Source organism: Carcharhinus amblyrhynchos, unplaced genomic scaffold, assembly GCF_965287045.1.
Source record: "Carcharhinus amblyrhynchos unplaced genomic scaffold, sCarAmb.v2.hapA chromosome_273, whole genome shotgun sequence".
Lineage (NCBI taxonomy): Eukaryota > Metazoa > Chordata > Chondrichthyes > Carcharhiniformes > Carcharhinidae > Carcharhinus > Carcharhinus amblyrhynchos.
The window spans coordinates 67,494-73,493 of NW_027650013.1; the positions used below are offsets into that span (position 1 = coordinate 67,494).

Genomic DNA, 6,000 nt, shown 5'->3' on the forward strand with positions numbered 1-6,000 from the left:
CGAACTGTTGACCCTGTCTCTCTGCACACACCTTCTGAGCATTTCCAAAACTTTCTGAGATCATTGGGCAGGACTGGTAGAGGTTTACAGGGCCAGAACTGAGACGTAAAGCAGGTTTATTCATTATTCTTTCGTGGGACATGGGCATCGCTGGTTCACCACCATTTATTGCCCATCCCTAGTTGCCCTTGGAGGGCAGTTAAGAGTCAACCACATTGCTCTGGAGATACACGTAGGCCAGACGGGGTAAGGACGGCAGATTTCCTTCCCTGAAGGGGCATTAGTGAACCAGATGGGTTTTTCCGACAACAGTTTCATGGTCATCAGTAGATTCTTAATTCCAGATTTTTTTTATTGAATTCAAATTCCACCGTCTGCCGTGGCGGGATTCGAACCCGGGTGCCCCAGAAAATTGGGTGAGTTTCTGGAGTTGGTCTTTGTAAAATTGTTGAAAAGAGGGTTTTTTTGTGTACGTCAAAACTTAGAAAGGAAATGTAGATACATATAGAGTACACAGACTGAAATATTGTCTTGCAAGGCCGGGCAATAGTGTTGTCAAGACAACAGGCTGTTTTTGAATTTGAACTAATCAGTTTAAACCAGGCACTTGAATAACAGCAGCCTATTAGATTTAAATTTGCTGCTTGATTTGATTTGATTTATTAATGTCACATGTATTAGTATACAGTGAAAAGTATTGATTCTTGCGTGCTGCACAGATAAAGCATACCATTCATAGAGAAGGAAAGGAGAGAGTGCAGAATGTAGTGTTACAGCCATAGCTAAGGTATAGAGAAAGATCAACTTAATGCAGGGTAGGTCCATTCAAAAGTCTGACAGCAGCAGGGAAGAAGCTGTTCTTGAGTTGGTCAGTACATGACCCCAGAATTTTGTATCTTTTTCCCGAAGGAAGAAGGTGGAAGAGAGAATGTCCAGGGTATGTGGGGTCCTTAATTATGCTGGCTGCTTTGCCAAGGTAGTGGGAAGTGTAGACAGAGTCAATGGATGGGAGGCTGGTTTGCATGATGGATTGGGCTACATTCATGACCTTTTGTAGTTTCTTGTGGTCTTGGGCAGAGCAGGAGCCCAGACCAAGCTGTGACACAACCGGAAAGAGTGCTTTTTATGGTGCATCTGTAAAAGTTGGTGAGAATCGTAGCTGACATGACAAATTTCCTTAGTCTTCTGAGAAAGTAGAGGCATTGGTGGGGCTTTCTTAACTATAGTGTCAGCATGGGGGGGACCAGGACAGGTTGTTGGTGATCTGGACACCTGAAAACTTGAAGCTCTCGACCCTTTCTACTTCATCCCCGTTGATGTAGACAGATGTTTTGGTAACCTGGCAACTAATTTTATTACTGTAGGGATGTTGATATGTCTTCAGAGGTAGAAGAGAGAGCTCTCAGCTCCACAGAGAAACTGCTCTCTAAAACAGCAACTGCCTCAACCTGATAGTGAAGATAGAATCATAGAATCCCTACACTGCAGAAGGAGGACATTCGGCCCATTGAGGCTGTACTGTCCACTATCCCACCCAGGCCCTATCATCAAAAACCCATGAATTTAAGCTGGAATCATAGAACCCCAACAGTGCAGAAGGAGGACATTCAGCCCATTGAGGCTGTACTGAGTACAATCCCACCCAGACCCTACCGCTAGCACTTACCCTAGCTAGTCCCCCTGATACTAAGGGGCAATTTAGCATGGGCAATCCACCTAACCCGAACATCGTTTAGACAGTTACATGGGTAAGATGGGTATAGAGGGATATGGACCGAACGCGGGCAATTGGGACTAGCTTCAGGGTTGAAAAAAGGGTGGCATGGACAAGTTGGGCCGAAGGGCCTGTTTCCACGCTGTAAACCTGTACGACTCTATCTTTGGAGCGTGGGAGGAAACCGGAGCACCCGGAGGAAACCCACACAGACATGGGGAGAACGTGCAGACTCCACACAGACGGTAACTCAAGTGCGAGAATCAAAGCCGGGTCCCTGGCGCTGTGAGGCAGGAGTGCCAACCACTGAGCCACCGTGCTGCCCTAATTAGCGGGGTAAATATGTGGGGTTACGTGAAAATGGACTCAGCCCTACTCAACTCAAGGGACGATCTTTTAAAACAGAGATGAGGAGGAATTTCTTCAGCCAGAGCTGGTGAATCTGTGGAACTCTTTGTCGCAGAAGGCTGTGGAGGCCAGGTCATTGAGTGTCTTTAAGTCAGAGATAAATAGGTTCTTGATTGATAAGGGGTTCGGGGTTGTGGGGAAAAGGCAGGAGAATGGGGATGAGAAAATTATCAGCTGTGATTGAATGGCGGGGCAGACTCGATGGGCCGAGTGGTCTAATTCTGTTCCTATTGTCTTCTGGACTTATGAGTGGGAAGGTGGTTGGTGCAGACTCGATGGGCCAAATGGCCTCCTTGTGTACTGATGGGATTCTAATTTTCCTTTAATATCCAATTTCACGGCCAGAGGCTGTGCCTGATGAGCTTTTATTAATTAGCAGGGGGGAGAAATCTCTGGCTATGTCCAAGATGTGTTGACGGTTGCAGGAACCTCAACCTTATTGCCAAACGCGAAGTGGAGAGGGGTGACAGAAAACCAAAACCAAAGCTTCCCGGGACTCCCAAACCCTCGGTTAAATAAATACCAATAAGGATCCCTCCGTCTGGAAGAGATTAACCTCGGGTAAACTGTTAACCAGAGCCAAAGCAACGAGACGCTCACTCACCTCAGCGAAGGTTGTTGTACCCTGACAGAGTCAGGATGCAAGGCTCCCGTCCCTCTCTGGCACCAGCGCAGGCACTTCAGCCATCGTTACCCTCCGCACCCAAGCTGGTCCCCCCTGACGGAGGGGCAGGAAGGTTTGGGAAGAGCCACCACTCCAGGGACCACACAGCTCTCCCTCCCCACTACCTCTCACCCTCTGCTCAGAGTGGACCTCTCGTCTTGTTCTGTTTTTTTTCTCTCAGCGTTTGGAAAGTACCTCTTTCTCTCTCTCTCTCTCTCTCTTTTATGAATTGGTACCTCTCCAAGAAATTGCAAGAGAGAGACAGACAGCGCGAGAGAGAGAGAAAAAAAATAGGCTTCCTTTGGAAATCCCCAAGTCAGCTCTGACCTCGCGTCTCTCTCTCTCTTCCTCTGCGTAACCCCTTCAATGCAACACTCGTAAAGTCATTTTAGCATCTAACAGAGAGAGACATTAAACCCCCGAGGGATGCCGCCAGAGATTTCTAACACATAGACCTCCCTCCCCTCCCTCTACACCCTCCCCCCTACTACCCTGTCAGTGATATTGGACACGACATCTTCCTCAGGGAGAGCTCACGAGAGATTTCTGAGGCGTTAGGAAGCTGTACATGTTTTTTAACAGAAGAGGGTTTCCATCGTCGCTCTGTTGTTCCTCGAATCATATAATCCCTACAGTGCAGGAGGCAGACATTCGGCCCATCGAGTCTGCACTGACCACACTCCCATCCAGGCCCTATTTCCATAACCCCACACATTTACCCTGCTAATCGCCCAGGCACTAGAATCAATTTAGTATGGCCAATCCACCTAACCTGCACATCTTTGGACACTAAGGGGCAATTTAGCATGGCCAATCCACCTAACCTGCACATCTTTGGACACTAAGGGGCAATTTAGCATGGCCAATCCACCTAACCTACACATCTTTGGACACTAAGGGACAATTTAGCATGGCCAATCCACCTAACCTGCACATCTTTGGACACTAAGGGGCAATTTAGCATGGCCAATCCACCTAACCCTCACATCTTTGGATACTAAGAGGCAGTTTAGCATGGCCAATTCATCTAACCTGTACATCTTTGGACACTAAGGGGCAATTTAGCATGGCCAATCCACCTAACCCTCACATCTTTGGATACTAAGGGGCAATTTAGCATGGCCAATCCACCTAACCCTCACATCTTTGGATACTAAGGGACAATTTAGCATGGCCAATTCATCTAACCTGTACATCTCTGGACACTGAGGGGCAATTTAGCATGGCCAATCCACCTAACCTGCACATCTAGGGTGGCACAATGGCACAGTGGTTAGCGCTTCATAGTTCCAGGGACCTAAGTTCGATCCCCAGCTTGAGTCACTGTCTGTGTGCAGGCCACATCTTCTCCTGTGTCTGCTTGGGTTTCCCCCGGGTGCTCCAGTTTCCTCCCATAGTCCAAAGATGTGCGGGTTAGGTGAGTCATAGTGTCATCGGTGTTTACGGCATGGAAACAGGATCTTTGGCCCAATTTGTCCATGCCACCCGTTTTTTTAAACCCCAAGCCCGCATTTGGCCATATCCCATGTAATTGTCTAAATGCTTTTTTAAAGACGACATTGTACCCACCTCTACTACTACCTCTGGCAGCTCGTTCCAGACACTCACCACCCTCTGTGTAAAAAAATTGTCTCTCTGGACCCTTTTGTATCTTTCCCCTCTCATCTTAAACCTATGCCCTCTAGTTTTAGACTCTCCTACCTTTGGGAAAAGATATTGACTTTCTGCTGATCTATGCCCCTCATTATTTTATAGACCTCTATAAGATCACCCCTCAGCCTCCTACGCTCCAGAGAAAAAGGTCTCAGTCTATTCAGCCTCTCCTTATAACTCAAACCACCAAGTCCTGCTAGCATCCCAGTAAATCCTTTTTGCACTCTTTCTAGTTTAATAATATGCTTTCTATAATAGGGTGACCAGAATTGCACACAGTATTCCAAGTGTGGCCTTATCAATGTCTTACACAACTTCAACAAGACGTCCAAACTCCTGTATTCAATGTTCTGACTGATGAAACCAAGCATGCCGAATGCCTTCTTCACCATTCTGTCCACCTGTGACTCAAGGAGCTATGAACCTGTACCCCTAGATGTCTCTGTTCTGAAACTCTCCCCAACGCCCTACCATTAACTGAGTAAGTCCTGCCCTGGTTCAACCTACCAAAATGCACCACCTCGCATTTGTCTAAATTAAACTCCATCTGCCATTCGTCAGCCCACTGGCCCAATTGATCAAGATCCCATTGCAATTGGAAATAACTTTCTTCACTGTCCACCATGCAATCTTGGTGTCATCTACAAACTTACTAACCATGCCCTCTATAGTCTCATCCAAATCATTAATATAAATGACAAATAACAATGAACCCAACACTGATCCCTGAGGCACACCGCTGGTCACAGGCCTCCAATTTGAAAAACAACTCTCTACAACCACAGAAGCCAATTTTGTATCCATTTAGATACCTCACCCTGGGTCATGTGAGATTTAACCTTATGCAACAACCTACCATGCCGCACCTTGTCAAAGGCCTTGCTGAAGTCTAGGTAGACAACATCAACTGCACTGCCCTCATCTACCTTCTACCTAGGTGCATTGACCACGTTAAGTTGCCCCTTTGTGTCCCAGGGTGTGCAGGTTAGAGGGATTAGCGGGGTAAATATGTGGGTTTGTGGGAATAGGACTTGGGATGGGACAGCGGTCAATGCAGACTTGATGGGACAAATGGCCTCCGCCTGCACACAGGATTCTATGATCTTTGGAAACTAAGGGGCAATTTAGCATGGCCAATCCACCTAACCTGCACATCTTTGGACTGAGGGAGGAAACCCACGCAGACACGGGGAGAACGTACAGACTCCAGTGACCCAAGCCGGGAACCAAACCCAGTTCCTGACACTGTGAGGCAGCAGTGCCAACCACTGTGCCACCATGCCACCCACAGTCCTCGGTTTTCATAGAGTCAGAGAATCCCCACAGTACAGAGGGAGGCCATTCAGCCCATCGAATCTATGCCAACTCTCTGACGGAGTATCTTACCCAGGCCCTCTCTCCATCTCTATCCCTGTAACCCCACACATTTACCATACCTACCCCAGTCATTCACTCCACTGAGCCTTTTTGTACCTCTGCAACTCCGAAAGAGGTGTCACTAGCCCAGTAATCCAGAGACCTGGGGGTCATGAGTTCGAATCCCACCACGGCAGCTGGTGGA

At 47.6% G+C, this 6,000-nt stretch overlaps 1 protein-coding gene across 2 annotated transcripts in view; it reads right to left on the reverse strand.

The window, feature by feature from the left end:
- The window catches only part of LOC145338967 (TNF receptor-associated factor 3-like), a 33,001-nt gene extending 29,970 nt beyond the window's left edge, over positions 1-3,031 (reverse strand). For both annotated transcript variants that reach the window (XM_080183375.1, XM_080183374.1), the window contains exon 1: positions 2,727-3,031. The gene's annotated coding sequence lies outside the window, so the exon portion shown is untranslated. The remainder of the gene's footprint in view (positions 1-2,726) is intronic.
- Positions 3,032-6,000: the final 2,969 nt, after the last annotated feature.